Consider the following 23,509-nt stretch of genomic DNA (forward strand, 5'->3'; position numbering starts at 1 on the left):
CATCAAACTTCTTTGTTCCTCTAGTTTAATCCAAAAGCAATGATGGTAAAGGGCAAAAGTTTAGAGACCTCAGGTTACCTTCTGCAATAAATTCTTGACAATCTGGTCTCTTTCAAATCATTTTATTTGTGAATCTATACTTCAAAATCATCTTTGAGTACCTTTTCTCCCGATATGAAAATTTCTAGTACTGCCATGGTACACTGTTTCATAGAATTAAAGAACTTTAGAACTTTTAGAATATCTAATTTAACTCCTTATTTAAAAGGAGGAAACTAGTGTTCATAGTTAAAGTAATTTAACGAGGACCCATTTTTAGGTCACTCTCTTTTTTCTTGATTTCTTTTTCTATTCTCTTCTATGCCCTCTTTGAACTTGAATTACATTGAATATCCATGTATATCTAAGGCTATAATTAAAAAAGAGATCCTGCAGAGAAATCCCATTCAAATCCCATTCAAATTTGCAAAGAATTTAGGCTCATACAATCCCATAGACACATATTAAATACTATAGGAGTCTTTCAGGACATTGAGGGGAATCAGAATACACATGAGGGGACATGAGCTGAGCCTAAGATTCAGTTTAATCAAAGGCAAAGTCTTAATTTCCTAGTGAGCTACAAAAAAAACAAACAAACAAACAAACAAACAAAAAACACCTTATCTGCCAGGAGGGTAAATCAGGAAGCTAAAATTTATATTTTTATTCAGTCATTCAGTGCTTTAGTATTTCCCCTTAAAAACTCCTGAGGAAAATATCATTTATAATCAGTAATGAAATGGAAGCCTATGCTTTCAAACACAGTGAGAATGCTGCAGTACAGAAAGTTTTTTATACTTCTCTTATCCAAGTTAATACTTTTCATCCAAATGGATATAAAACAATTTTATTTAGTAGTCTGATGGCTTACAATATCATGACCTCTCTCTCTCTCTCTCTCTCTCTTTCTCTCCTTTATCTCTTGATTTTTTCCTCTTTTAACAATATTCCTCATTTATCCTCCCTATCATAATTTTCCCTAATCAACTATTCTCTGACCAAAAGGCATAATGAAATAATAGAAAACTCACCCATCCAAATTTAGAAGACCTGAGTGAAAGTCCTTATTGTGCCCCTCACTAGCTATGAGAAATTATCCAAGTTACATTGTTCTTCTCCTGCTCAGGTTCCTCTCATAAAAAAGGAGAAAGTTGAATTTGCTGAACGGTAAGTACTTCCTATTTCTGAGATTTTGTGAATGTCTCTTCATTATAGCTATAATCGTTCTAAAGCACTCAAGGAAAAGAGGCTTGCTAGGATAAATACTATTACATTTGATTTCTATGGGGTGAGATTAGTAAAATGCAAAGTTTTAAAGAATTACATATGTGATATGGCAGTCAAGAAATCTAATATAATTTAGGCATTAAAATATACAATGGCCATATGGAGAGAAATGAAAATCTTGGAGATTTGCAATACATTTGGTATTCAAAAGCAACCAATGTTATAGCAAGTTCTAACTGCTTTTGTTTTGACAATACATTGGGACTATTGAATTTTAAGTCTTAAAGTTTCAGAATGATATTGATAAGATGGAGAGTGCTCAGAGGAGGACAAGCAGAATGGTAAAGGTAACTCAGTTTATGCCATAGGATAATTAGTTGTTGGAACTAGAGAGTTTTACAATGGAAAAAAGACAGTATATATAGAGAGAACTGAGAGGTGGGGAGGTAAAATATTGGAAAGCTTGTCATGTCATGAAAAATAATCACATTCAAGTTGGTTATCATGGCATTTCTATGTAGAGAAAAACTGAAATGCAGTAAGACAGTATCAGCAGGAATTGATTTTCCTTTCAATAGAGGTCTACAAGAAAGGGCAGATGCCTACTTCTTATAATATCTTGTTATCTGAAATGTTGTTATCATATCTAATTCTCAGATATATTATTATCATCAAAGATTGTCCTTCATACAGTTTGATTTTCATAATGTCTTTCCATTAGACTGCAAACCCATTGAGGGCAGAGATTGTCTTTTGCCCCCTTTTTATATTCCTATCACTAAGTACAGTAAATGACACATAATAGGTGTTTAATAAATGTTTATTGCTTGCTTGCTTGATGCATGGATTTTATAGCCTCAGGATTCTCCCAACTTTGAAATACTATAATTCTCTAAGTCTTATGTATTCCAGAAACATATGGAATTGGGATGAAACATCTTGAAGGCTGAGTCATAGAGTTTTAAGGCATAAGTGAAGCCTTGAATTCAAAATGAATAGGGTTACATGAAAACTTATATCTAAATATATTGAATTTCTCCTGGGGTATACTACTTTATCTTCCATTTAACTGAAAGTAAATATTAATAGCAAAATGAAGATGCAAATTTAAATCCATCAGTATGCAGAACACTAATGGTACAGTGGCTTCAATCTTTCATGTTATAATGTCAGTGCTTACTGACATTGAATTTCATTAAATAAAATGTTGCCACTATGCTTCTTTGACTCTATAGTACTAGCTAAAAACCAAAAGCAATCATGAGAGGAGATGCTCACTGCACATATGCAATTTTATAGGTTTTTAGATTGTGGAAATATTTAAGATTTATAATTTTCTTTGCCTATATGACCTCAGGTGACATCTACAACAATCATACTTTAGGTTACTGCAAGTATTATTTAGGGCATTTCACTATTCTTTCTATCAGTCCTAGTTTTTCTAGTTCCAAGTTTCTACAGGATTCTGCAAGTTCTGTGTATCCTCCTACTGCATGGATGAGTCTACAAAGTATTATCAATCCCTGCCCCCATTTTTCCTAGTGCAGTTTTATTTTTTACTGCAGCTTTTGTAGAGGACATGAATTCAAGTGGTATCCATCATAATGTGTCCCAATGCTATTTGTTACATTAAAAAATATCATGAAGCTCATGTGCAATGATGTGCTTGATAATGGAAAGATTCACAGAAATATAATCTATAATATTTGCTGTCAAAAGGTTTACTGAGGGGCAACTAGATGGTGCAGTGGATAGAGCACCAGCCCTGGAGTCAGGAGTACCTGAGTTCAAATCCGGCCTCAGACACTTAAAACTTACTAGCTGTGTGACGCCTGGGCAAGTCACTTAAACCCAATTGCCTCACGAAAAAAAAAAAAAAAGGAAAAAGAAAAGGTTTACTGAAGAGGCTTAAATTATGCCTGTGAATCATTTTGTAATCAACCCTCAAATAATCATTGTAGGGAGTATGATTCTAAATCCACTACTGGATTTAAATGAATATCATAATGAGTTTGAATTAGAATTAGAATGAATAATTCTTATGATGAATTTCATAGGAAATGCTTCATGTTCTAACACCAAACTTCTTTATGCGAAGGGTGATTATAAGTTTAGTTGAAATAACTCTCAGGAGATACTTTGCTAAGAAAATTTGCCTAGCACAATTTTCTCAAAAACAAGCCTGAAGATAAAGTTCATCTTTCTCTACTCATAAACATAAATCTCTTTCCCTATCATCTGTCCAAGCTTCCAAGAATCCTTTTGACCAAGGACATGTATTGGGAGCAAAATATTCAAAAGGGCATTTTTTTGAACAAAAAGCATCCTAGGGAAGTAATATAGAGAAACATAAATCTCGGAGTGTCCAAACACTTGGTAAGTTGAGCTCTATACCCATTGATAATGATTATAATGTTTGCGAGAGACCAAGGATTACAACCACATAGAATGATATAATGTTGGAGTATGAGTTTTAACTCATTTATTGTCATGTTTGAATATAAAGTTTCCTGTAAAATTATTTATTTGACAAATCAGTAAGTCAAAATCTGGGCAGCTCAAATTTAGGAGTACACAGTGAACAATGAAAATAGTTGTCATAGGACAGATGAAGTGCAAAAAAAAGCAGTAATGTGGGGGCAGCTAGGTGGTACAGCAGATAAAGCACTGGATCTGGATACAAGAGTGCCTGAGTTCAAATCTGGCATCAGACACTTGACATTTACTGGCTGTGTGACCCTGGGCAAGGCACTTAACCCTCATTGCCTGACAATAAATAAATAAATAAATAAATAAATAAATAAATAAACAAATAAATAAATAAATAAACAAACAAACAAACAAACAAACAAACAAACAAACAAATAAATAAATAAATAAATAAATAAATAAATGAATGAATGAATGAATGAATGAATAAATAAATAAATAAATGAATGAATGAATAAATGAATAAATAAATAAATAAATCAGTAAGGATATTTGCCTCTGTTACAGGGTAAGTGAATGGGGTTCGGGGACAAGTAGTTTTCAGGTCAATTACTTGGTAACCATTTACCAGATGATTACTATGGTCTACGTTTATGTGTCACTCTTTAAAGGAATTATGAGTCAAACTAGAAAGAAGCTAGTCAACCAATTAGTCAATCATCAACCATTTATTAACTACCCAGTGCTATGTTAGGCACTAATGATGCAGATTTAGAAAGAAATGGAATAATCCCTATGGTTTTCAAGGAGATTTTGCACTAGATTACTTATTAGATTTCTTTCAACTCTAATATTGTATAAGTGTTTTTTTAAATCACGTTGTATAGATATAGAGGCAGAGCCAAGATGGCGGAGAGGAAGCAGCAAGCTGCCTGAGCTCTCCTTCTGTTCCCTTAAAAAGAACATTAAATCAAGCCTCTGGATGGATTCTGAAACTACAGAAACTGCAAAGAGACAGAGAGACACTGTCTTCCAACCAGAGATAATTTAGAAGTCTTCAGTAAAAGGTCGGTCTGACTTGGGCAAAAGGGAGGCCCAGCTCAGGGCAGCAGCTCAGCGCCGAGGGGGTCGGGGCAAGTCAGCAGGCGCTGCGGGCCACAGCCAAACAACTGAGGCCCCTGGAACCTGACTCAAAAATCTGGTGGCCAAGAAGGACAGAGGAAAAACCTACCTGCACCAGCCGGGAGGGCAGGTTGCTGGCCGTGGGAGCAGCGGGACAGATGGGATCCAGCTCCTGGCCGAGGGCACTCAGACAGGAAGAACAGGGGGGCAAACTGCACACACTATAAAGGTCTCAGAGTAAAAAGCCAGTCACAGAGCCCCTATACCCCTGCACAAGAAGCCCAAAACAGGGACCCTGGTGCCCCCAGAGCAGACCTCAACTTAAAAAATAAATAAATAAGCTGCAATAATGAGTAAGAAGCAAAAAAGAGCCATCTCCATTGAAAGCTTCTGTATCAATAGGGAAGAAGCCAACACAAACTCAGATGAGGACAATAGCCTCAAATTGCCTACATGTGAAGCCTCACGAGGGAAGGTGAATTGGTCTCAAGAACAAAATGCCTTCCTGGAAGAGCTCAAAAAGGACTTTAAAAACCAATTGAAAGAGGCAGAAGAAAAAATGGGGAGAGAAATGAAAGCAAAACAAGAAAACTATGAAAAAAGAATCAGCAGCTTGGAAAAGGAAGCACAAAGATTGACTGGCCAAATGGGAAAAAAAAAAAAGTGCAGAATTTCACTGCAGAAAACAATGCCTTAAAAAATTTAATTGGCCAAATGGAAAAAAGGTACATAATCTCACTGAAGAAAACAATGCCTTAAAAATTAAAGTGGGACAGTTGGAAGATAAGGAATCCATGAGACACCAGGAATCAGTCAAGCAGAATCAAAAGAATGAAAAAAAATAGAAGAAAATGTGAAATACCTCATTGGAAAAACAACTGATCTGGAAAACAGATCCAGGAGACAATTTGCCTGAATCAATGGACTGCCTGAAAGCCATGACCAGAAAAAGAATCTAGACACCTTATTCCAGGAAATTATTAAGGAGAACTGTCCTGATATCATAGAATCAGAGGATAAAATCATCATTGAAAGAATCCACCCATCACCTCCTGAAAGAGACCCCAAAAGAAAAACTCCAAGGAATATTGTAGCCAAATTCCAGAATTATCAGGTGAAGGAAAAAATACTCCAAGCAGCCAGAAAGAAACAATTCAAATATCATGGAGCCACAGTCAGGATTGCTCAGGACCTGGCAGCTTCAACCTTAAAGGACCGCAAGGCTTGGAATATGATATTCTGGAAGGCAAAGGAGCTTGGATTGCAGCCAAGAATCTATTACCTAGCAAACCTGAGCATTCTCTTTCAGGAGAAAAGATGGACATTTAATGACATTGGGGACTTTCAATCTTTCCTGGTGAAAAGACCAGAACTGAAAAGAAAATTTGATCTCAACATACAAGACTCAAGAGATGTTTAAAAAGGTAAACAGAGAGAAAAAAAAAACAAAAACGGTTACCCTATTAGGTTAAACTGTTTATATCCCTACATGGGAAGATAATACTCATAACTCTTAAGAACTGTAAATGTATTTGGGCAGAGAGAAGGAGTTTACACAGAGGGTATAAATATAAATTGTCTTTCATGTGATGATACAAAAAAAATTAAGGGGTTAAAAAGGGAGTCTATGGGGAGAAGAGGAAAGGGGAGGGGGAAAGGGATGAATTATATCATATGAAGAGGTAAAAAAAAACAAATCTATTACAATAGAGGGAAGGAAAGGAGGGGTGAATAATTGTTTCAACCCTACTCTCATTAGATTTGATTCAAAGAGGGAATAACACATATGTTCATTGGGATAAAGAAACTTAGCTCATTCTTTAGGGAAGCAAAAGGGGAAGAGAAAGGGGGTACTGATAGAAGGGAAGACAAAAGCAAGGGAGAAAAGGGTAAAGAAAAGAGAGGGGGGTGATAAAAAAGGAGGGCAGATTGTGGGAGGCAGGGGTAAGAAGTAAAATGTCGATGAGGTGGAATAGGGTGAAAGAAGGGGGGAAAAGTACAAAGGGGGTAAATAGAATGGAGGGGAATAGACAGTAATAATAACTGTGAATGTGAATGGGATGAACTCTGCTATAAAACGGAAGTGAATTGCAGAGTGGATTAAAACCCAGAATCCTACAATATGCTGTTTACAAGAAACACATTTGAAGCAGAGAGATACACGCAGAATAAAGGTAAAAGGCTGGAGCAGAATATATTATGCTTCAGCTAAAGTAAAAAAAAAGCAGGGGTAGTAATCCTTATCTCAGACAAAGTGTGGGCAAAAATAGATCTCATTAAAAGAGATAAGGAAGGAAATTACATCTTGCTAAAAGGTACTATAGATAATGAAGTAATATCAATATTGAATATGTATGCGCCAAGTGGTATAGCATCCAAATTCTTAGAAGTTAAATGAGTTACAAAAGGAATTAGACAGTAATACTATACTAGTGGGGGATCTAAATCTCCCCCTCTCAGAATTAGATAAATCTAGCTGTAAAATAAATCAGAAAGAAGTGAAAGAGGTGAATAGATTACTAGAAAAGTTAGACATGATAGATGTCTGGAGAAAATTGAATGGGGATAGAAAGGAATATACCTTTTTCTCAGCAGTACATGGCACATTTTCAAAAAATCGACCATGTATTAGGGCAGAAAAACATCATAGTAAAATGTAGAAAGGCAGAAATAGTAAATAGTAATGGGAAAAAAATAAAATACTTTCTTAATTAAAAAAAAGAAAACAAAGTATAAACAACAACAACCAGTAACCCAACCTGACTTATCCCCACACTATTATAGTCTTTTCCAGTTTGAAAGTCTGAAGTCTCTACATCTAAATCTCTAAATGTAAGCCAAGGTTTACATTGTAAAGAGAAAATATAATCTTTTTTCAAGATGATAAAGTCCATATGTTATCTAGCTAAAAAAATAGATATAATATACTAATTTCCTCTTCTGATATCTCATCACATCAAGGATTGACTCCTGGTTCACTGTATAGCTTTGGGGAGTTTACTTAATTTATTTTGAAATTGTTTTTCTTCTATAAATGGATTTATAAACAGTACCTACCAATGGTGTGTTCAATTGGGTGCTTGATTCTTGTTCTTGTTTGTTGTTGTTGTTGCTTATTTGTTTATTCTGCTCTGTTTTGTTTTTGGTAAGGATCAAATGAAATAATAATTTAAGGAATTCACAACCCTTAATGCAATATAAAATTAACTCTCATAAGCATTCCCATAGCTATTATAGGGATCATGATATTCTCGATAGAGAGCCAGTCTTAAGATCAAAAAGACCTGGGGTCAAAATTTGTTTCTTCTACATATTGACTGTGTCACCCTTGGCAAATTACTTATTCTCTCAGTGCCCCTAAATAATTCCCTAAAAGTTGCAGGGAAGCTGTACACCAACATTAGTAGAGGGGGCTTCCTCATCTGAAAGATGTGTATGTCAATGAAAACATAAATATATCAATAAAAACAACACTAATAACGTTTAACATTTTATTTTTAGCATTTCAGCATGGAGAAGAATCTGGGAAAATGTTGCAATTTTTGCTTTTCTACAATAATGAAATAATGTCTCTTTCAAAATCTTGATGTAGAATAGGAAAGCAATAAATGTTTTGTTGTAATAGTAGTGCTGTTAATTGCTCTTGGGAGAACTCCTGTATTTTCCACTGATTTTATCTCTAGGGTTCTTTCCAGTTCTTAATGTCTCTGAATTATTATCTCTTAGTGAAGAACTTAATCCGTTATAACCACGCTAAGTCCCCTTCTGTACTGAAAGACACTAACCTGAGGTTAAAAATGTTAAAAGTTAAGAAGCCTTTGGCAGGCAAGTAGGGAAACTTCAAAGAAAACAGTGAGGAAATGAATATACAGTGATAGGAAACTATATTTTGAAAGCAAAGCCTATGATCGCCCTAAAAGAGTTATACACAGAGGGATTTTTATGTGTTATACTAGAATGTAATGCCATTTTGAATGGAATTCAAAATGATATTGGCCTTTTATATTGCCATAGTGTATTACAAACCAACACCTAATACATGCTACAATATTATCCTCATGACAATTGGCTGATTCACAGAAATCTTCCATTATTTGAAATTGGTCCTTTTCTGCAGAACTACTCTTTTTTTGCCAACCTAAAATTTATTTCAAACTCAGGTTTAATTATTTTAAAATATTTTCTTTCCTCCTCAGTTCATAACATTGAAAAAGAGAGAAATGTAATAATTTTGGAATATCCTTGACTGTATAATTAAAGTATTAAGGGTATCAGGAATTGATTGAATAAAAATCATTGAAGGATTGTCTACTCCCAAACATATCGGTGGATATTCAATAAATAGCTTTCAAGAATTTCATATGATCATTAAAACTACTTTATTAAATCTTAATGATGATTCTTTGTTTTTATCAGTCTATTTTAATAAGAATGGAAATAAATATTTATTAATTGTCCATTATATGCCAGGCACTGTATTAAGCCCTTTATAAATATTATATTATTTGATCTTCACCATATTCTAGAGAGATAGATTTCATGTTTCCTTTTGTGTAGTTGAGGAAAATGAGGAAGTGAGTAATCTGCTTAAAACTAGTAAGTATCTAAGGCCAAATTTGAACTTAGGTCTTCTTGATTCCATTTCTATTATGCTATCCATTCCTCCACTTATCTGATCCTAATAAGTTGTTCTTATACTTTCCGTGGGGGAGCTAGGTAGCAGAGTAGATAGAATATCAGGCCTAGAATTAAGAAGACTGATCTTCCTAAATTTAAATCTTCCCCCAAATACTTACTAGCAGTTTGACCCATGGCAAGTCACAACCCGATTTTTGCCTCCATTCCCTTATCTGTAGAATGAAAAGACAAATCACTCCAGTATCTTTGCCAAGAAAACCCTAAATATGGGTCATGATTGGGGGGGGGGGGGGAAACCCAAACTACTGAACAACAACAAAATGCTTTCCTGAACATCTGAGAGGGCAGTGTCAATATTAGCACTCCTTGACAGATAAAGATGAAGAGAAAATTACTTTATAATGCCTCCTCTTGTTTTTTTGGACCAAATAGCGAAGGGCAGAATTATTTTGGAGAGTGCATGGCAATGAATTATGAGGGGAACATAGTAAAGTAGAATTATTATCACTTGCTACCACTACTACTACAAACACCAAATAATGAATAATTAATAATAAATTTAAAATGATAACAATAATATAATGATAATTATAATAATAAATGATAATCCTCTTAAAACCTATGCCATTATCTATAGTATAAGGGAAACTGGCCATAGAAAATATAGAGTTTATATTTTGGGCAGGGTCACTTACAAAACCTTCTAACTCCACTATTCACAGCAATCCAAAAATTTTGACAAATTGGGACATGGTGAAAGCACTGTTAACAATGTTAACACTCTGGTTGGTGTAATAAAACTGAATTTAATTATCAAAGAAATAGATTGAATGTAAGAACTTGGCTGGCTAATCAGATTTGAACCCACCCTAATTATCAACTTGACTCACAGGATAAATGAGAATTTGCTGCTTATTAATGTTATGGTAACACAAGAAGTCAATGGACATTGGGGCAAATCACAAATACTATTATCCTACTTGCCATCATGTTTCAGTGCAGATGGAGCAATCCTTAGTCCATAAGAAATGTAGGGAAGACAAAAATATATTCATTATACACTAGTCCTATATCATAGGAAATTTGGAAAACACATCTCTTCAGTTACAAGCAAGGGTTTCATTCTGTTTCTTGTCAATGGTATACTTAGCTTGAAGGTTACAGTGTATGTCCATCTCTATGTCTATCACTGTCTTTGTCTCTGTATATGTCTCTGAGATTCCAGTGAGTCCAGAAATTACGTAGTCCCTAAGTCTTAATTAAATAACACAAGAAATGAAATAAAAATCACTAAAAATTAAAGAATGAGAAAGAATTGAAGAACCTGAGGTCATTGAAAATCTTCACTAACAACTCAAAAATCATAGCAAAAAGTGAAACAGATGACCAAAAAAAAAAATTCTAACATGATTACCATAACAACAAAATGATTTTGATGAGGAGACAAGCATACTTTAATTAGAATATTAAAAGTTTCTCACTTTTTCAGTTTAATGGGAGGTAAATGAAACTAAATGTTTCTCCAAATTTGGAAAGTAACAAAGCTGGATAGGAGTCATAATTCATCATGTGAACACTTTACAATGGCATATGAATCCGAAGCAAACCATTTCACTAGCTTCCTTTCAAAGACAATCCTGATCCTCAGATTTTTTTTAAAGGGGGGTCAGGTGGGGCAATGAGGGTTAAGTGACTTGCCCAGGGTCACACAGCTAGTAAGTGTCAAGTTTCTGAGGCAGGTTTGAACTCAGGTCCTCCTGAATCCAGGGTTGGTGCTTTATCCACTGCACCACCTAGCTGCCCCAATTCTGATTGTTTTTTTTTTTAATATAAAGTATTACATAACTACCACCAAAAGAAGAAAATACCACTAATCTCTCCAAAAGAATAGTAGAAACTATGTTGAACACAACTACCTGCTTTGAAAAAATAATCACTTATTGGCCTGATAGGTAAAATTTTGCTTGATATCCATCTTCCCTAAATCAATAGGTGAAAAATAACCATATTATAAATATACATTTCAAAATATCATTCAGAAAGAAAAAAAGCATCTCTACTGAATCAGCATTATTATCATAGATGAGATTGTTTTTCACAATTGCTCAGAATAAAAATGGTCACATTTTTAAAATTATTGTAAATTAAAATTATTATAATTTTAAATGTTGAACTGAAATACCAAATAAATACTACTTTCATGACTTAGCAGAATACAAAAAAGATCTGATATACAACCATGAATCTTCATTTGATACTGCTTATTTTTAATCTTTATTTTATACGTCTAGGACCTAGAATCATAGAATTTTAGAGTTTGAAGGGGCTCAGAATCCATCTCTTTCAACATTTACCTAACACCTTTTGTACCTTCCTTGAAGTGGTAGGATTAGAAGGGAAATAAATAATAAGGTCCTCTGACTTTTAAGCTAGTCCTCTTGCCCTAGTACCAAATGCTAGTTTAAAGTTTCATTTCAGTGTGGAGGCAAACTGTTTCCACAAGAGAACAATTTCTGAAACTTCCGTTTGTAAGGCCTACATCTCCCTGTATAGAATAGTTATCATTACGCATGGAACCATTTATCAGTGGTATCCTCTCACCTATGGACTCTTCCAAAAAGAACAAAACAAAACAAACTCATCTGAAGATGATTTATTGTGAGGTTTAATCCATGATTAAAGCTTTCTTCACCGTTACTCTTTTTGATTTTTGTTTTCACCATTGTCTCATTATGTGCATTTAAAAGAGTATCTTAATGATGTGTCATTTGTTACTTTATTGTTATCATTGGTTGCAGTACATGTTTCCCCTTGATATATTTCTTTTACATGTGAAAGGCAAATATATGTATGTATGTATGCGTATATGTGTGTATACAAACACAATGTGCTTGTATTTTTGTGTCTGGTTTCCCTTTTAAGAATATCCTAAATACTCCTCCCCTTTTTCATTTATACTTAGGCTCATATAGACATAGTAAGTAACCTTGTGTTGCACCTTGAGCTCTTCTGCTCTTTGGAACTCATTATTTTATTCCCTGCTGTGTTTTCTGGTGGGTGCAGAATTGTCTTGTGTTCAATTCAAAAGTTTTTCCTTTTTATTTGAAGGTATTTTTCCTGTCCTCTTACAGAATTTCATATCTGTCAGTGGAACTGTTAAATTTAACCATTTTGTGTCCTGGACCTTGCAGCACAGGGTTGTTTTGTAAGTAATCTGCAGATTATTCTGTTTGGCAGTTTGTTTTCTATGTTCTGAAACTGTGAATTATGTTCTTGCATTATTTTTTTGCAAAATAACATTCAGGGTTTTTGATGTGTCATCCTGTTCCAGGAGCCCTATAAAACTTGAGGGTTTTTTTTTTTTACACATTCCGTCCTAGGAATCTATATTTTCCATGTATGAATATCATGTTGTTATTTAATATTGTTGAATTTTGCTTCCTGTCTTTCAGATTGTCCTTCATTCTCAAGCATTTATGTTTACAAACAGTTATTCACACTGTTATGGTATAAAAAATGATGAGCAGGATACGCTCAGAAAAACCTGTAAAGACTTACATGAGCTGATGCAAAATAAAATATACTGTGCAGAAAGTAACAGCAATATGTAAGATGATCAGTTGTGAATATATTCTCAGCAACACAATGACCCAGGAAAACTGAAAGACGTGATGACAAATTCTGTCCATCTCCAGAAAAAGAACTGATGATGTCTGAATACAGATTGAAGCATGCTTTTTAAATTTTTATTTTTCTTGAGGTTTTTTTGTCTATGATTTTTTTCACAACATGACTAATACAGAAATGTTTTTCATGACTACAGATGTATAACCTATATTGAATCACTTTCCTTCTCAATGTTGGGGGGCTAAGGAAGGGAGGAAGGGAGAGAATTTAGAACTCAATGTTCTAAAAATAAATATTATTTTTTTCCCATGTAGTTGGGGAAAATAAAATACTAAATAATTTTTTAAAAATTTAAAAAAGTCATTTTTACCTTTGATACTTTGGTGAGATTTACCACCATGGATTGATTTTTTTTAATCTGCCAATTATCCATCAAATGAATTCTTTCAAAAATCTTACTTATTTTTTTGTCATTCAGATATAAACTGCTGTTGTTTCATTCTCTTTTGGGAACTCTAAGAGTGTTCTGCTTCATCAGGTGATTATTCTTTTTCTTTTGTCTTATAATATTCATTTAAAGATGTTTGAAATGTTTTAAACTATGTGGAAGTTATACTCTTTTATTACTAATAGCTTAGCTATTGGATTATCTGCTTATGCTCAAGGTCTTTAATTTAATTTTCTTCTTCTTGAGATCTTTGATAATATTAATCTCCCCCCCCCATAGTACCTCATTGATCAATTTTGAGTCCTTCCAAACATAGTTTCTTTAAAATCTGGACATCAAAACTACTTCATCTCCTTCCCAAATCAACAATTTATGTTTCAGTGGCTTCAGCCTCTACCTTCAGTGTCAGTTAGTGGAATAGAACTGAACCCAGATAAATGGAGTATGGTAAAAACATATACATATTCTAATCCATTTCAACACTTTTTCCCAAGCTTTGTTGAGGCACACAGCTGTTCCAGTCTGAATAAGCTTCTGCCTGTTGCAAATTCATCTGTCAGCCTGAATAGACCCATCAGCCAGAGTTTGGTGGGACAATGAGTAAGGAAGGGGGAAAGAAAGGGAACAAGCCTTTATATAGAAGCTATTATGTGCCAGGAAGTGAACTATATGAATATGAATTATTTGATCTTCACAACAACTTTGCAAGGTAGGTACAATTATTATCCCACTTTTATAGACAAGGAAACTGAAGCAAAGAGATGCTGGGTGATTTTCCCAGCATCATATAATTAGGAAATATCTGAGGCTGGATTTGAAGTGTGGTCTTTCTGACCCCAGGCCAGGCCCTCTAATAGCTGTGTCCATTAGGTACCACAGCAATTGCAGGTGGAATAGTTTTCTCTGACATTAATTCATTGAATTGTTACAAACTTTGGGGTCTTGGCATCCTAGAGAATGGATAGAGATTAAATTCCTTTATCTCTTATTCATAATTCCTATTTTGATAATCCCTATTGTGAGTATCAGAAAAATGTTTCATACTTCATATTGTATTACAAATTCATATTAATGTGCCAAATATTTAATTATGGGTGTAATATCAAACTATTAAATAACACTTCATCCATTGCAATCTAAAGAAACTTATCACAAGTTTGGCCACTAGGTGATAAAAGTTTCTGACGAAAGGATATAAAGTAAACTATTTGCCATTTCATGAAGATATCTTACACAATAGTGAAAAGAATACTTACATTAGAGAAGGTAGAGTTTTTTGAAGTATGTGAAGTTTTATTAATAGCAACTTATACATTGGAGTCATTTCAGAGTGTGTCAGAAAGAGAAAAATATTGATTTACTAGGTCAATTTTAAGGAGAGGTTATTTTTTAAAAATATCATTTAATAAATGAATGGAAATACAATTTCATAAATATTTGTTGGTGCTTATATATTTTATATACTTTTAACATTTTTCCTTCCAATTTAACAATGTAGCTGTTGTTATGAATGGCAAATATGTCTGGGGTCTGGTGTATCTATGAATTCCATTTACACCTTTCTGAAGTTGCCATACTATTCTATCTCTTCTTCCAGAATCTTCACACTCCCATTCACTTGTTAGTAGAAATTAGATGAAAAGTAAGTTAAAATTATCAACTGAAAGCTGGAATGCATACATGAGAATTATCTCAAAAAAGAACAACAATAATCATATTAGAGTATGACATCACAGTTCATGCAAATAAGTTGTGATTAACTTCTATCACAAGATGGAAGGAAGGGTATCTATATAACATATTAAACGGTCTATTTTTTATCTGAAGTTCAAATAATTTAATTTTCTATGAAAGGGTACATTAAATTATTCCTAGATTTAAACGGCATTTCATTAAAAAAATGTAAAATATTATTTCTTTTCCCAAGTTGATTTTTTAAAAAATACCCTTTATTTCATTTTTTGCAGGGTGAGGCAGTTGGGGTTAAGTGACTAGCCCAGGGTCACACAGCTAGTAAGTGGTAAGTGTCTGAGGCTGGATTTAAACTGAGGTACTCCTGAATCCAGGGCTGATGCTTTATCCACTGCACCATCTAACTGCCCCCCCCAAGTTTATTTTTTGAAAGTATGGATTTAAAATAAATATCTTATTTCATTATCAATGGAAATTTTTGAATGTCAAATTTCAATCCATAATCTTTTGACAATGACAATTTTACTGATGGAATAACAAAAGTTCTACAAAAAATTACATTTCTTATTTTTAATTATCTAGAAATATTAAGGTGTGATGATATAGTTAATATTGATTTAGTTCCATACTGTAGGAAACATCTCTGTAATAAAACACAATTGTTGCATTGACGACTTTATCTTTCTTCAAAAAGTACATGTTTTTAAGGGAAATAATTATTCCATCCTTTGCTAGAATGTCTCAATAAATTGTGAATTGAGAATAATTTATTATATTTTTCTTATAGAAAATAGACAAAGGAGTACTATCCTATTGCTTTCACTTTCCATTATGCTTTTTGCTTTAGACATTTTGCCACATCATAAGATTCTACAGGGAAATCATTATCTTCCTTTTTTATAGTGAAAAAATGATGCCAGCCAGAATTTCATTGCCTGTATTTTAGAAAGTGGAACTAAAGACAAGCATCCCCAGGGATAGATCCATGTTTGCTCCTCCACTCTCTCATAGGAGATTTTATCCACTACCATAATTCATTTTTTGAATATCAAAAACACAAGTTGCAGCAATGTTTAACAGGTTTAACATCGTCCATTTCTACTGGCTCAAGGGAACACAATGAATATGAGATAAATATGCTTATCAAAAATGAGAGAGAGAAAAGAAGAGAAAGAAGGAGGGAGACACAGAAAGAGAAATAGACTGACAGAAAGACAGACAGAGAGTTAAATAGATATTTATCCAGCCAGCTAATGATAGCTAATTAGAGGATATCTTTCAGGAAATGCATGACTAGAAAAGAAAATGGAGCGGTTATGTGGTGAAAATGAGAACTGCCTGCCAAGGTATTATCTAAAAAAAAAAAAAAAAACAACAAAACAAAACTAGTTAGGTTTCATTATACTTGCTGGATGTCCTTGATGAATTATGAAAGTATGTGTACATGAATCCCATGGACTACAATGGAAAGGATGGGTCTTGAGCTTCATTGTTTGAGTATCACTCATAATGATGAGATCAATAACCCAGAATGGTTTGTGGGAAAGGACCCTGGATTTGGAGTAAGTGAATTTCAGTTCAAATATTAGTTCAGATGCTTACCACCTTTGACTATGGCAAGTGACAACCTCTCTGGGTCTTTGTTGCCTCATGAGGGGCTGGGACAAAAGTTCTTTTCAGCACTAAATCTATGATCCTATGACCTCTGTGCCATAGAAAAACTGAACTTTTGAGCCTTATTGAAAAAAATTGCATATTGCCAAATAACTCAGAAGTATACAAAGATATCACTGAATTCTTCTAGCCCTCTAAATATGAACTGGGGTAGTGGAATGATCTCAGATGTGATTTTTAAAAACTTTTTCCCCCTATTAATAGTGGATATATCAGCATTTAACTATGTTATGATAACCACATTATTTTTCCAAAGAACCACTAGCATTCATAATACTATCACAACATTCCTAATTCTGATTTCTTAGAGGCATCATACTGGAACACAGCAATGCAGGGGTGTGTGTGGGGGTGGGTGGGGGGGTGGGGTCTGATGCATTGTCTTCCCTCTGAAAATTTTGTGTTTGTGCACACAAAAGGGATATTTTCATTTGGAATGATTCAAGTATCTTAAGTATACAAGTTTACAAAAGGTTTTGTTTGGTATTTTTCAGTAATAATGGTAATATTGATTTAATTATTTTAGACAGACCAGAAGAAGGAAGAGGAGAGAAGGGAAAGAAAGCATAGCACTGGTAAGATGTCTAGAAAATAAATAACCCTAGCTAAAGCTGTCCACATGTAATTGGACAATGAGGCACTTACCAATAAAAAACATCAGAGACTCCAAAGTTGAAGATCTACAGCTGAAAATGTAAAATTGGTCAGGGGATATTTTTTATTTCCTCCTTGAGGAAAAAAGATAATGTAAATTAACAACTCCAGGCCTCAGTTCCCCTTGTAGTAAGTAATGGAGTTAGGCTAATGAAAAATTCTTATTTTCCTACTCTTGTATGTCTTTTCCCCTTCTCAGAGTTGTTACTTCATTGTGTTGTGAATTCTTGATACAGAGAGAGGTTCCTTCCACTAAATCAGCTCAGCAATTCATCAGTCCTTTACACATTAAAGAGCAGCCTGTGGGGGCAGCTAGGTGGCGCAGTGGATAGAGCACCGGCCCTGGAGTCAGGAGTACCTGAGTTCAAATCCGGCCTCAGACACTTAACACTTACTAGCTGTGTGACCCTGGGCAAGTCACTTAACCCCAATTGCCTCACTAAAAAAAAAAAAAAAAAAAAAGAGCAGCCTGTGGCTTGTCACAGTTGCAGAGTTCATATACACCTGAACCAGGTCTTAAATCAGACTTCCTTAATTCTAAGGCCTTTGTTTCATCAGCCTTATAGCAACCCCTCCCAAAAAGCTTCTCTGTAAAATCCTTTGATGCTATAAAGGAATAAAATATGCAATGATGATCAGATTCACACAGATTTTTCTGTCTCCTCTCCTTTCTTCGATAAGCCACTAACATTCTGTTTACCCCAACTACTTTTTGCCTTAAATGGAAAATTTATATTCCAAAAAATATTTTGCATCATTTTAAAATGACTCATTATAACATTATCCTGAATCCTACACACGAAATATTATATGACAATCAAATCAGACATTTAGGGGCAGCTAGGTGGTGCAGTGGATAGAGCACCGGCCCTGGATTCAGGACTACCTGAGTTCAAATACAGCCTCAGACACTTAACACTTACTAGCTATGTGACCCTGGGCAAGTCACTTAACCCCAATTGCCTCACTAAAAAAAAAAAAAAATCAGACATTTAAAAAACCAAAACCATTATTTATTTACTCAATTTAAACTTTGGTTTCTTTTTTTACATTTTGAGTTCCAAGTTCATTCCTTCCCTCAATTCCCTCCCCCACCCATTTAGAAGGTAAGCAATATGATGTGAATTAAAAATATGAAACAATACAAAAATTATTTCCATATTAGTCATGTTGCAGGAAAAAAAAGGAAGAAAAATAAAGAAAGTAAAAAAATATACTTCAATCTATACTCAGACACCATTCATTCTCTTGCTGGAGGTAGATAGCATTTTTCATTATGAGTCATTCAAAACTGTTTTGGAACACTGCATTGATCAATGTAAATAGGTCTTTCACAGTTGATCATCATTACAATATTTCTGTTACAGTGTAAAATATTCCCCTGGTTCGGCTCGCTTGAATTTGCATCACTTCACATAAATCTTCCCAGATTTTTCTGGAACCATGCTGCTTGCCATTTCTTATAGTAAAATAGTAATCAATCACAATCTTATACCACAATGTGTTCAGATATTTCTGTGTTGATTGGCATCCCCTTATATTCTAATTCCCTGCCACCACAAAAAGAGCTACTAAAAATATTTTTTGTGCATATGAGTGAGCTGTTATATACACAGGGTAGCTGGCCCTTAAAGTTGAAGTCAAGCAGAATAGCTGATGGAAAATGAAGTTAACAGGAAGGATGAGGGCCCTCTGTAGAGGAAAACTTAGGGACAAGTTTAGAGCTTCACCTCCCAGCCTTCTAAAAAAAAGGGGAGACACCATTGAGGATGAGGTGAGAAAGTGCCCATAATTTGTCAGGAAAAAAAAAGTCATATTTATAATTTTTTTAATGATGGTGTCTGGTGTGACTTCACTTGTTAAAGATGACAACATAAAACAGTGGTACAACGAGATACCAGTGAATGTTATATGTAAAACTTCTACGAAAAAAGATGAAGACACCACTACTTCATATTCATTGACTTCAGGGAAAATGAATAGAGAAAATATCAGTGAAATCCAGATGTGCATTCCATTGTGAACTCTGTTAATATTATTAATAAGGGTGGGCTGTTATGTCATAGAATAAAGTGATGGAGACTTTCCTCTAAGATATAATGTTCTTCAATTCATATACACTGCCCAGAAATATTTAGACTTCCTGGAATTTCTATTAATTATTTCAGTTATTCCAGCAATACATTTTTTTAAAACCTAACTTTAATTAACAATTACTTTTACTTTCTTCCTCCTTTATTTTTTTTCAATATCCTGGATAATAGATTGTCATGATTATTCCTCCCAATCATTGTTTTTAGAATTAAGAGCTCAAACAAAAGCTTCATCAACCCCTTGAAAAGACCAGTTTTAACAAAAAAAAAAAATAGTGACAAGTTTCAACCTGTCATCTCAATCGTCATCTCTACTCCACCTCCATCATATTGAAGTGTTCTATTCCTGCTGTTGTATCCATCTGTTCCATCAAAAATGAGAGGAATGATCAATCAAATACATTAAAGTAGAGGGAATTTAATGATACCATTCTCAAGATTAAGTAAAAAGCCCAGTGAAAGATCAGCAATTAAAATTTTTAAAGGGTGTTATTATATTCCTACATGTGAAATGTCAAGCATGGTAGATATTTTTGGATATCACCCCTTCATATAATTATGGTTCTGGAGATTTAAGGGACTTCAGACATTGTCTCGTTCAATAGAGGCAACTGATTCTGAGGGATATTAAGTAACTTGTCCAAAGTTACAGAAACAATGAGTATTAAATGGGTCATGACATCTGACTTCTAAAAACAGTGTTCTTGCTGCTATGCAACTCTGTTAATTTATCAACTTTTAATTAATATTACAATAACATGTGAATTTGGAACTAGATTAGGACTTGTTCTTGAAAGTAGAATATGGAAGAATGTGAGGCGAGGCATCAATTGACACCCACTATTATTTGCAAGAACATCCAAGTGTAGTGAATGTTTAAATGTGTTACATACTCTCAAGTACACTTATTGTCATCCTTTGATAAAACATTGTTCCCTAATATTTTCTCTAAATTTACAAGGAGACCAGTTGTAGAGGGGGAAGCAAGGTAAACATATAGAAAAATGAATTGTATTGAGTATAACAATTATTTTACAAATGTGCCCCATGAAGATTAATATAAAAAAAGAAAAACTATTCTTTGGAATAAATTGATCATTATTATGACACACATATATTCACACCTTGGCTGGTGAGCTCTGTGCCCTTTAATTTCCTGCAGCTTGTCACATTCTTGGTAAATTACACAATTCCACACTTTGCAACTACTGAAAATCAATCATGAAATTATTACCCCCGGATCCTAACATATTTTGCCTTACTCAGTCTTCTGTAGGCAAGTATGTCCTATATTTTGGCCTATATGTCACAGAAAAGAATTATCTCCCCTTGGATTCATGTTTGACTATTCTTTCTTTCTTGCCCACTTTACCTAATCAATTGCCTGGGACAGTTAATTCAACCTCTATATTTTCTCTCATTTTTGTGCTAACACTGCCCACAACCTAGTTAAGCTCTTTATCATCTATGATTTGAACTATTTTAATAACCCATTGGCTGGTCTCCCTATTGGCAATAGTCACTCATTTCTTGAATCTAGATTTGACATAAATACCAAAATAATAACACAAAGGAGAGACTGACATTTCTCTGATTAAAAAGTCTTACTGACTTCTCATTACCAAGAAAATAAAATACACAAACCATATCTTAGGCATTCACCACCTTCAAAAATCTTATTCCTACATATTTTTCTTCCTTAATTTTATATGTATTCCTCTTCATGTGATTTAGAGCAAAACCAAACCATACCATCAGCCATTCCAAAATTTCGGGAATCAGATGCCTTTTAAAAGTATTTATTTTTTATTTTCAAATTTTGAGTACCTAATTTTCCATTTTCTTCCCATTTCTCTCTTACCCATTAAAAAGGCAAGCAATACAATATTAATCATACATGTGAAATCATGAAAGATAATTTTATATTACTTGTATCACAAGAAAATTGAAGAAAATTAAAGTGAGAAAATTATAATACAATTTGAACTCACTCAGACTTCATCTGTTCTCTCCAAATGTGGAGAACATTTTTTTTTCATCCTGGATTCTTTGGAATCGTCTTGTATTATTCTGTTGTTCAAAGTAACATTCATTCGAGTTATGTTTGACTTTTTGTAACCTCATTTGAGGATTTCTTGGCAAAGATCCTAGAGTGGCTTACCATTTCCTTCTCCAGCTCATTTTTTGTAGATGAGGGACTGAGGCAAACAAGATTAATTGATTTGCACAAGGTCATAGAGATAGACACTTTCTGATGTAAGATTCAAACTCATGAAGATGATTCTTCCTGACTTTAAGCCTGGCACTCTATGTATTGTGCCACCTAGCTGTCCCATTCATAAGAGTAGTTAATATTTCAAAGCTGATCATCATTACAATATTGCTGTTACTGTGAAAATAATCTGGTTCTTCTCACTTCACTTTGCATCAGATCAAATAGGTCTCCTGTTTATTCTGAAACTATTTTTTCTTTTATTGTGTCTGAGATCATGATGCCAACTTGTTTACTTCAGCTGAACCATGAAAGATCCTATTGCAACCCTTTATTTTATTTCAAGTGTGTCACTTGTAAACAACATATTGTTGGAGTCTAGTTTCTAATCCAATCTGTGTTTATGGTTGAGTTCATCCCATTCTGATAAGGATGAAGTTCAAGCATTGCCCATCACTTCACATTTTTCCCTGCATTGTAAAAGCTCTTTCTAACATGCCTCATGTATGTATGTATGTATGTATGTATGTAAGTGTGTGTGTGTGAAATCACCATTTTTTCTCTCCCTTTTCACTTTTTTCCAATGCATCCCCTTTTTTCACCCCTTCATATTTTTACATAGATTGGACAAAATCGACTCATTCATGCCCTTTGTCTATGTAGACTGGTTCTAACTGCCCTCATAATAAGAAAGTTCTTAGGAATTATATGTATTATCCCCATATAGAAATATAAACAGTTTAACTTCATTAAGTCCCTTATCATTGCTCTTTCAAGCTTATCTTCTTATGCATACCTTGAGGCTTCTGTTTGAATACCAGATCTTTCCATTCAGATTTGCTCTTTTCATTACTTCTTTAAATCCTACAGATTATATAGATATGAATGTGGAGATGGATATAGATGTGGATTTGGATAGGGATGAGAGAGACAGAGAGATAAATAGAGATAGAGATAGATTCCTAAGGGAGTATAATCAGTTTGTTAGGAGGGTATTCTTTCCTGCAGTCTTAGCTCCTTTGTCTTCTGAAATATCATATTCTAAACCCTTTGACCTTTTTTACCTTTAATGTGGAAGCTGCTAAATCATGTGTTATTCTGATCATCACTCCACAATATTTGGATTTTTCATGTTACAATAGTTTGCCCTTCACAAGGGAACTCTCAAATTTGACTGCTATATTTCTGGAAATTATAATTTCAGTATTTCTTTCAGGAGGTAATCAGTATATTCTTTCAATTTCTATTTTGTCCATTGTATGAAAGATATTAAGAAAGTTTTCATTTACAATTCCTTGAAATATGATGTCTAGGATATTTTTTGATCATGGTTTTCAGATAGTCATATAATTCTTAAATTATTTCTCAATCCATTTTTCAAATCAGTTTTTTTTCAAATGATATATTTCAATTTTTCTTCTATTTTTTCATTCTTTGGATTTTATTTTATTATTTCTTCATGTCTCATGAAATCATTAGTTTCCACTTGCCTGATTCTAATATTTTTGGAAATTTTTGGTGTTGTCCAGTTAGCTTTTATATGACTTTTTCCACTTAACTAATTCTACATCTTATTAAGTTCCTTTCTTAAATGATTTTTGGTACCTCTTTTACCATTTAGATAATTCTGTTTCTTAAACGGTTGTTTTC

This window comes from Dromiciops gliroides, chromosome 6 (genome assembly GCF_019393635.1).
Source record: "Dromiciops gliroides isolate mDroGli1 chromosome 6, mDroGli1.pri, whole genome shotgun sequence".
In the NCBI taxonomy this organism is placed as follows: Eukaryota; Metazoa; Chordata; class Mammalia; order Microbiotheria; family Microbiotheriidae; genus Dromiciops; species Dromiciops gliroides.